Source organism: Macrobrachium rosenbergii, chromosome 19 (genome assembly GCF_040412425.1).
Source record: "Macrobrachium rosenbergii isolate ZJJX-2024 chromosome 19, ASM4041242v1, whole genome shotgun sequence".
NCBI lineage: Eukaryota > Metazoa > Arthropoda > Malacostraca > Decapoda > Palaemonidae > Macrobrachium > Macrobrachium rosenbergii.
The window spans coordinates 7981657-7991433 of record NC_089759.1 but is presented as its reverse complement, the minus strand read 5'-3'; the positions used below and the strand labels follow the sequence as shown (position 1 = coordinate 7991433).

Here is a 9777-nt window from a genome sequence, read left to right as displayed (position 1 = left end):
GAGGATTATTCCGCACTGAGATTTAGTTCCGATCTTAAGCTACCTATAGAATACCGCTGTGTTCCCGTTGAGCCCAAATTCGAGCAGCGGGCCTTCGTTTGTCCTTGAAATTCGACTTGTTCAATACCAGGACCTAGAAATAGCGTCTTAATGGGTCTTGTATAATACATAGATCTAAGATGTACATATTTTTCTGAAATTTAAAGCTACTAACAGCTCAGTGAATCGGGAGTAGGGGCTGGCATAAAGCCCATTGCAACAACACCGGCAACAAAACAACGTACGCAGTTGTATGCTGCCAAATACTTACATAATCTGTTAATCGCCTCCATACAGACACAAACACACGTGAGATTAAGCTGGAACTGTACCAGCACAGGCTCTTGCTCCGCGTAGCTTCCGGGAATCCTTTTGTTCTGAGACTACTTATAAGTTCTGTATTGTATCAGTGAAGGGGATCCGTGGTTATTATTGAAGGAAAGGGAAGTAACATGGGAATAGTGTGATATATGCATCGACTTCCGCAAAGATGTCCGTCTTCATTGAAATCAACACTTAAGGTGACTTATAAAGCCCAGAACCGTAGCAAGTTACTTCGCTCTCCTTTAATAATAATCAATGATAACATTCACTGTTACAGTACAGAACTTGTAAGCAGTCTCAGAACAAAAGGATTCCCGGAAGCTACGGATCGTTGGGATGGTGCAGGAAAACCATGAACATTCGCGTGTTTGCGAAGACAAGAACACCATTATTATTTTAGTACTATTAGTCTTAGTATTATTATTTTATCGAGTTTTCTAATTCTCTTATATGTTTAAATTCTTGATAGAGAAAGTTCATTCCTTATGGGGAGTTTTGCTAATTTTTCACCTTTTATCATAAACATCAGTAATTTTAATTTCACGCTTGTGAGATCTTAACAATGTCTAGTTAAATATAGAGCTGCTTTAAGATTAATTTTGATATATAGTGAATGTGATTTGACCCATTATTATTATTAAGGAAATCACTCTGGGAAAAATAAAGAAACCTTCCATTCGTATTTTCCGTTGCCAGTAAAGTTTCGAAAATCCAGCTTTCCAGTTTGATGTTCCCATTTATTCCAGGCTAGATTTCAATTCATAAAAATCTCTCCAAATTCCAGTCACTCTGTCATAGCCTGGGCTTAATACAAAATGCCATCGCAAAAAGCAATGGTGCTTCTCTCCCCCCACCCTCGTGTTCGAACAGAATATTTGCCAGAGATTACATATACAGCTTTTAAATTGCGAGTTTTGAATTTAATCTTTCTCCTCCAATTTAGAACTTTGTAAAAGGATGACTGTGCTTTGATTTTTATATGTATTCTCTTCATTTCTTGTGACCATTTTCCGCGTTAACGTTTCTGAGCAATGGTCTTACATTTTTTTTTTTTATATATTAGTAATATGACTTTTGAACCGTGATTCACCCTAAAAATTTGTTAAGTGTGCCTTCAATATTCTGCTGTGTTTTTAGGAGGTAAATACTAATTGCCGTACATTTTGGGGCTCACTGTAAGGAAAAGACTCTCTCTCTCTCTCTCTCTCTCTCTCTCTCTCTCTCTCTCTCTCTCTCTCTCTCTCTCTCTCTCTCTCTCTCTCTCTCTCTAATACTACACCTCCTATGACGAGAAAAAAAGTATGTAATAATGGATTCTTTCCATAACCATATGAAGTAATCTCGGATAAGGTTGAAAAGCTTCATTGGCCCTTGAAAAACAAAGGAGTGGGATAAGATAGAACCTCCTGAACAAACAGATACCAAATCTTCCTTGTAATTACTGAAGAAAATAGAAAACTAGATTAATGATTAGAGAGATGTAAGGCGTTGACACAATGCTATCTACCTGGACCTTTGCCAGAGGCATTTGTAAATCGCTGCGGGATAATTACAGTAATTATAGTACTGTTTGAAGAGAGAGAAAGAGAAAATTTGTGAATCTGAATAGATATAGTTAAAAACCAGGTACTATTATTATCATCTTTATGGATATTTAATGTAACGTCGGAATGAACTCTTAACTTCTCGATTCCCTTGCACTTTTTAGTTTTCTGTGAAAGAAAACTATTTTGCCGGCTTTGTCTGTCCGTCCGCAGTTTTTTCCTGTCCGCACTTTTTCTGTCCGCCCTCAGATCTTAAAAACCACAGAGGCTAGAGTGCTGCAAATTCATATGTTAATCATCCACCCTCCAATCATCAACCATACCACATTGCAGCCCTCTAGCCTTACTACTTTTGATTTTATTTAAGATTAAAGATAGCCATAATCGTGCTTCTGGGAACGATATAAGACAGGCCACCACCGTGACGTGGGCAAAGTTTCACGGGCCGCGGCTCATACAGCATTATACCGAGACCACTGAAAGATAGATCTATTGTCGGTGGCCCCGATTATACGATGAAGCGGCTTTATAGAAAACTCGATTGCGCCGAAGAAACCTAGGCTCATTTTTTACTTGTTTTATTACTCTTTTGAAAGCACTAAATCCGAAGGATAAATACTCAAAGAAACACTAATCTCTCCAGGTGGGATTCGAAGCCACGCAGGTTAGGTTAAAATGAAGTAACCTTAAATTGTAGAGCCACGAAAGACAAGTTTATTTCAGGTTATAAATGCCCATCTCTGTCGAGTTCAGATGTATATGTATATATATATATATATATATATATATATATATATATATATATATATATATATATATATATTTCTGAGTGCTGAAATAGACGCATTCCTGCTCTAGTCGTCGTATCACTATCGTTTTAGCTGTTTTTACTTGTAGTCTAATATACGTGCACACACACACACACACACACACACACACACACACACACACACACACATATATATATATATATATATATATATATATATATATATATATATATATATATATATATACACATACATATATCTATATACATATATATGTAAACACACGTATGTATGTATGGATGCTAGTGTATTATATATATATATATATATATATATATATATATATATATATATATATATATATATATATACATATACATATATCTATATACATATATATGTAAACACACGTATGTATGTATGGATGCTAGTGTGTTGTGTTTGTGTGTGAAATCCGCAAGTCATATTCACATGATACTTTCATTTTAATATTAAGACATGTTTACCTCCTCGATTAGCTGTCACTCTTTTGACATCCTTATACCGTAAGCATTGAAGCCGAAAGAGAAATATATTTCGAAGGCATTTTGGAAAATGAAAGGGAACTCTTAGAGTGGAAGGCCTTTCCCCGGGTTTATTCCACCTTATTTTCATTCCTTTTCCTTGGGTTTATTCCACCTTATCTTTTTTCCCTTTCCTCGGGTTTATTCCACCTTATTTTCATTCCTTTTCCTCGGGTTTATTCCACTTTATCTTTATTCCCTTTCCTCGGGTTCATTCTACCTTATCTTCATTCTCTGTCCTCGGGTTTATTCCACCTTATCTTCATTCCCTGTCCTCGGGTTCATTCCCTGTCCTCGGGTTTGTTCCACCTTATCTCCTCAGGTTTATTCCACCTTATCTTCATTCCCTGTCCTCAGGTTTATTCCACCTTATCTCCTCGGGTTTATTCCACCTTATCTTCATTCCCTGTCCTCGGGTTTGTTCCACCTTATCTCCTCGGGTTTATTCCACCTTATCTTCATTCCCTGTCCTCGGGTTTGTTCCACCTTATCTCCTCGGGTTTATTCCACCTTATCTTCATTCCCTGTCCTCGGGTTTGTTCCACCTTATCTTCATTCCCTGTCCTCGAGTTTATTCCACCTTATCTTCATTCCCTGTCCTCGAGTTTATTCCACCTTATCTTCATTCACTGTCCTCGGGTTTGTTCCACCTTATCTTCATTCCCTGTCCTCGGGTTTGTTCCACCTCATCTTCATTCCCTGTCCTCGGGTTTGTTCCACCCTATCTTCATTCCCTGTCCTCGAGTTTATTCCACCTTATCTTCATTCCCTGTCCTCGAGTTTATTCCACCTTATCTTCATTCCCTGTCCTCGAGTTTATTCCACCTTATCTTCATTCCCTGTCCTCGAGTTTATTCCACCTTATCTTCATTCCCTGTCCTCGAGTTTATTCCACCTTATCTTCATTCCCTGTCCTCGAGTTTATGCCACCTTATCTTCATTCCCTGTCCTCGGGTTTATTCCACCTTATCTTCATTCCCTGTCCTCGGGTTTGTTCCACCTTATCTTCATTCCCTTTCCTTGGGTTCACTCCACCTTATCTTCATTCCCGGTCCTCGAGTTTATTCCACCTTATCTTCATTCCCTGTCCTCCGGTTTATTCCACTTTATCTTCATTCCCTGTCCTCGGGTTTATTCCACTTTATCTTCATTCCCTGTCCTCGAGTTTATTCCACCTTATCTTCATTCCCTGTCCTCAGGATTATTCCACCTTATCTTCATTCCTGTCCTCAGGTTTGTTCCACATCATCTTCATTCCCTGTCCTCGAGTTTATTCCACCTTATCTTCATTCCCTGTCCTCGGGTTTATTCCACCTTATCTTCATTCCCTGTCCTCGGGTTTATTCCACTTTATCTTCATTCCCTGTCCTCGAGTTTATTCCACCTTATCTTCATTCCCTGTCCTCGGGTTTGTTCCACCTCATCTTCATTCCCTGTTCTCGGGTTTGTTCCACCTCATCTTCATTCCCTGTCCTCGAGTTTATTCCACCTTATCTTCATTCCCTGTCCTCGGGTTTATTCCACCTTATCTTCATTCCCTGTCCTCGGGTTTATTCCACTTTATCTTCATTCCCTGTCCTCGGGTTTATTCCACTTTATCTTCATTCCCTGTCCTCGGGTTTGTTCCACCTCATCTTCATTCCCTGTTCTCGGGTTTGTTCCACCTCATCTTCATTCCCTGTCCTCGAGTTTATTCCACCTTATCTTCATTCCCTGTCCTCGGGTTTATTCCACCTTATCTTCATTCCCTGTCCTCGGGTTTATTCCACCTTATCTTCATTCCCTGTCCTCGGGTTTGTTCCACCTCATCTTCATTCCCTGTCCTCGAGTTTATTCCACCTTATCTTCATTCCCTGTCCTCGGGTTTATTCCACCTTATCTTCATTCCCTGTCCTCGGGTTTATTCCACTTTATCTTCATTCCCTGTCCTCGAGTTTATTCCACCTTATCTTCATTCCCTGTCCTCGGGTTTATTCCACCTTATCTTCATTCCCTGTCCTCGGGTTTGTTCCACCTCATCTTCATTCCCTGTTCTCGGGTTTGTTCCACCTCATCTTCATTCCCTGTCCTCGAGTTTATTCCACCTTATCTTCATTCCCTGTCCTCGGGTTTATTCCACCTTATCTTCATTCCCTGTCCTCGGGTTTGTTCCACCTTATCTTCATTCCCTTTCCTTGGGTTCACTCCACCTTATCTTCATTCCCTGTCCTCGGGTTTATTCCACCTTATCTTCATTCCCTGTCCTCGGGTTTATTCCACCTTATCTTCATTCCCTGTCCTCCGGTTTATTCCACCTTATCTTCATTCCTTGTCCTCGGGTTTATTCCACCTTATCTTCATTCCCTGTCCTCGGGTTTATTCCACCTTATCTTCATTCCCTGTCCTCGGGTTTATTCCACCTTATCTTCATTCCAAGCTCAAAATTAACGAACCAGTTATTGTTACTGGACATTTTACTTAGACTTACCCATATCACACTTGTCGTAAATAAATCATCACTGTGGTAAAGTATCCAAATGCTTTAACAATTTATTAGCTGAATATAAATCAAAAAGATCCTACCACATTGGGTAATTACATGGGTATAACTACATACTCATATAATTACGGAGTTTATGTAATTATACGTCGGTTTAATTCCTTATAATTGTACCTTTGTAATTTCTCTATCATATCTATGAATAGCAAAGCAGACATAACTTTTATTATTTAAATGGTGACATTACGGATATGAATGGCTCCACGAGTCATGCAGCTCATTTTAATTTGCAGTTAATCATCCCGTTTTCATTTTGAGAGATTATTGTAATTAATCCAGGATTATTCCACAAATACTCCGGAATTATTCAGAGCGCCTTTCACTGCCTACTAAGATCCAATGTCATGACGCATTACGAATTGGCAGCCATTCCCACGTCCGCTCATGCCTTCATAATTTTAATTCTACGCTGTACCTCTTAGGGGGATTGTGCTGTCAGCGCAGCTCATGACCTCATGCGTTGCAACCCCTTTCATTCCTTTTACTTTACCTCCGTTCGTATCCTCTTCCATCTAACTTTCCACCCTCTCTTAACATTTGTTTCGTAGTGCAACTGCGAGGTTTTCCTCCTGTTACACCTTTAAAATCTCTTTACTCTCAATATCGCCTTCATCGTTAAATGACCTCATAGGTCCCAACGCTTGGCCTTTGGCCTAAGTTTTATATTCCATTTCATCCTATTCCAGTACTACGTTGCAGTATTTTCTTCTTGGTTTAGAATTAATCTCATATTAGGAAGACCCTAACAATTTAACAGTTATATAAAGAAGAGGGAATTTAGCAAGCGCTGTATAGTCATCAGAGAATTTCTGGTGTAGATTCACATAACATATTATTAAAGCTGCGGGGCAGAGTTCCAGCAAGGAAGGGAAAGTATATTTCACAACCAATGCTTTTTCACATGCTGATTGCACTTTCCCCATACTCTCGAAAATTACAGTATAATTTTTCCTGGATTTCTCTTTCTTGATAGGCTTCGTTTTTAGTAAAGATTTATCCTACTGATAAAATCTTTATTTGCCAAGGAATTTACGGTCATTTAACACAGAAAGCTTACCTTATCATTCACGGAGTAATTCCATTCACATACAAGTTACACATCCTGAGGATTTTTTCCCTCAGCCAGGGTTCCCTTATATAACTTTTAAATGCTGTACGTAGGAGATATTGTCCCTCGGATCCTGTGATAAGCGGATTACTCTACATAGGGATTTAGTTCCGATCTCGGGCTGTCTATAGAATCCCACCAGGTTCCCCCAGGAGTCCGAAGTCGAATTACGTAACCTTTGGGATGTGTGTCTTATGTAATTCGACATTTCCGTGATAAAAAAAAGGAAGTGGGTTCTTTAATATACTTACTTGTGGATGTACGTGGTTTATCAGAAATTCATTATTAGGAAAGTGATTAACTTAAACTCAAATTTTGAAAAAATCAAAACACGCATAAGGGCTTTCTCACCAACATTTACACATGCTGCCAGTCTCATTTTTGTATTTAACCTATCCTTAAAGCCAATGTTGCTTGTTTTTGTCTGGTTATATAAATTATGAAATTTGTAGAAAGAACTGAACCTTTTTTCTGATTATATACAGTATTGCTTTGAGATTATGATTGTATGTCAATATGGCTTGTCAACGTCATATGCATCGCGAGTAAAAATAGACTGCGTATTTGCATTGCGCCTGAATCTCAAAAAAAAAAAAAAAAAATCAAAATTTTCAATCTGACCTTTTCCTCTCGTAATATGGACACTGCAAACAAACTCCATTTATTCCAGTTTAGATTTGAATTCGCAAAAACCTTCCAAATGCCAGTCACTCGATCATAGTCTGGGCTGAATGCGAAATGTCAATGCAAAAAGCAATCGTCCTTCCCCTTCCCTCTATATCCCGACGAAGTATTTGCCAAAGCTCTCACAGAGAACTTTTCAATTGAATTTTTCCATATTTTTTTTTCCTATGACAGACCGTTTTTGAATTACGGATCATTGTGCTGCATTGTATTAACATTTTATTCATTCCCATTGCCTCGTCACTTGTGAATTTGTGATTATATTCTTCCTTTTTATTATTTTATATGATTATTATGTCATAATAATATGGCTCAAGGTAAAAGTATGTCATCAGTATCCCATTTTATATAATTTTCATTATCTTTTAATAGGAGAGGCACAGTTTTTAAATACTCTGAAATACTTTTTACGTGAATCAGTGCTTACTCTCTCTCTCTCTCTCTCTCTCTCTCTCTCTCTCTCTCTCTCTCTCTCTCTCTCTCTCTCTCTCTCTCTCTCTCTCTCTCTCTCTCTCTGTAGCTGTTAACCCCCTTTCACAAAGACTATACAAGAAGGAATCTTAACTAAAATGTATCGAGCGTATCTCAAATACGGTTAAAAAGTATCGATGATCTTTGCAAGTTGAATTAAAATGATAATGTTCAGCATTTTATTGTAATATAATTCAATTCTCTGTTTTAATTACTAAATGAACTAGAATGCTAAGTTTTCAAGATGCAGAAAAAAGGAGTCGACAAAATGATAAGCCCCCAAAAACCATCCCAAATTTTCTTGCCAGACTCATACCCAGTGGCATTTGAAATCCAATTCAAATACAGTACTTATCGAAGTTATTTATAATGGAGAGAGAGAGAGAGAGAGAGAGAGAGAGAGAGAGAGAGAGAGAGAGAGAGAGAGAGAGAGAGAGAAATATGATGTGACCAGATCTCCCATACTTTGATCATGAGAGCTTTGCAATATATTTCTCACTTGTCAGAGCTACTGATAATTAATTAAATGTAAAATCATTGAGAGAGAGAGAGAGAGAGAGAGAGAGAGAGAGAGAGAGAGAGAGAGAGAGAGAGAGCATTGGCCAACCTTCCCATTCTTTGGTCGAGAGAGCTTTGAAATATGATTCTCATTTGTCAGAGCTACTGATAATTAAATGTAAAATGCTGCGTCTGGTAAAATATTAATTCTGGTTGATTAAAACATCCTGTGCGGTTGTTCTTTCTTTTATTGAATTGTGTTTTGTATTTTTAAAATAAAACTAAGGAGGAGTAGCTTAAAAGCTTGTTTTACTTTTAAATATGATACATCAGACTTAACCTAACATTAAGTGAGTTTGTGAGGTACAGACTTGTATATTTTAAAAATTGATTCATATGCTATAAGAGAAGCACCTCTGAAAAGTTTTAAAATCACAATAGATTTATGTTACATTAATGGTTGTTGGACTGAACAGGCCTCCATCTACAAGAGTAGCATTGATGAGTGTAATTCAGCTTCGGCCAAATCTAGCTTGATATTGCAAATCCGTGTTGACACTGCTTTAGGATAGGAGCCTTGCCCCTTGAAAGCCAGAATTGAAGGAGGAGGTGAGAGCAGAAATTCAGATTCTTCAGTATGACGTTTCCATCCTTGCGTTTAATATTTTCCACCTTTTGTGGTGGCCCTTCCTTTGTTTTTTCCATGACAGAATGAAGTTAGAAGCAACTAATTTAACCAATGGCCGTGTCCTCATTTCCTCGCTAGAACTTGCTTCCCTGCCTTAAGTTTTTCTTGGTACCCTTTGTCTTCAGGTTTCTGCAGCTGCTGTTCTCTTGAGGTGACTTAGTACAACCCACTAGGGCAACTCTTGTGCTATATTTATTTTGCTTGAATTGGTAGTCCTTCGGTCGTTCGATTGAAGGCACTATTTTCCCTGTGTTACCGTACTTTGAAATGCTAACGTAGCTGCAATATCTCTTGGTAGTTATAATTTCCTCCTTTAAGAGGAGATAAATGATTTGCTTCAGGACTGAGGCAACATTTATTCGTCTTCATTCCTCCTGTCAACCATGGAGGTCTTCAAGGACATTATCTGGCCATCACACCGGTCAGTGCACAGCAAAGTGGTGAAAATGGACGATCGCCTCAGGTTGATTCGCTGCGTTAAGGGTTAAGTTTCTGTCTTAGGGGAATTATAGATGTGTGTAATATCGACCACGACATTAACACAAAAAA

The 9777-nt window shown here is 38.4% G+C and overlaps 1 long non-coding RNA gene across 1 annotated transcript in view; it reads right to left on the bottom strand.

The window, feature by feature from the left end:
- Positions 1-8831: 8831 nt before the first annotated feature.
- LOC136848615 (uncharacterized) overlaps positions 8832-9777 on the bottom strand; it is a 6779-nt gene continuing 5833 nt past the window's right edge. Inside the window, exon 3 of the long non-coding RNA XR_010856065.1 lies at positions 8832-9777. This exon is cut by the window's right edge and continues 626 nt beyond it. This is a non-coding gene — a long non-coding RNA (uncharacterized lncRNA).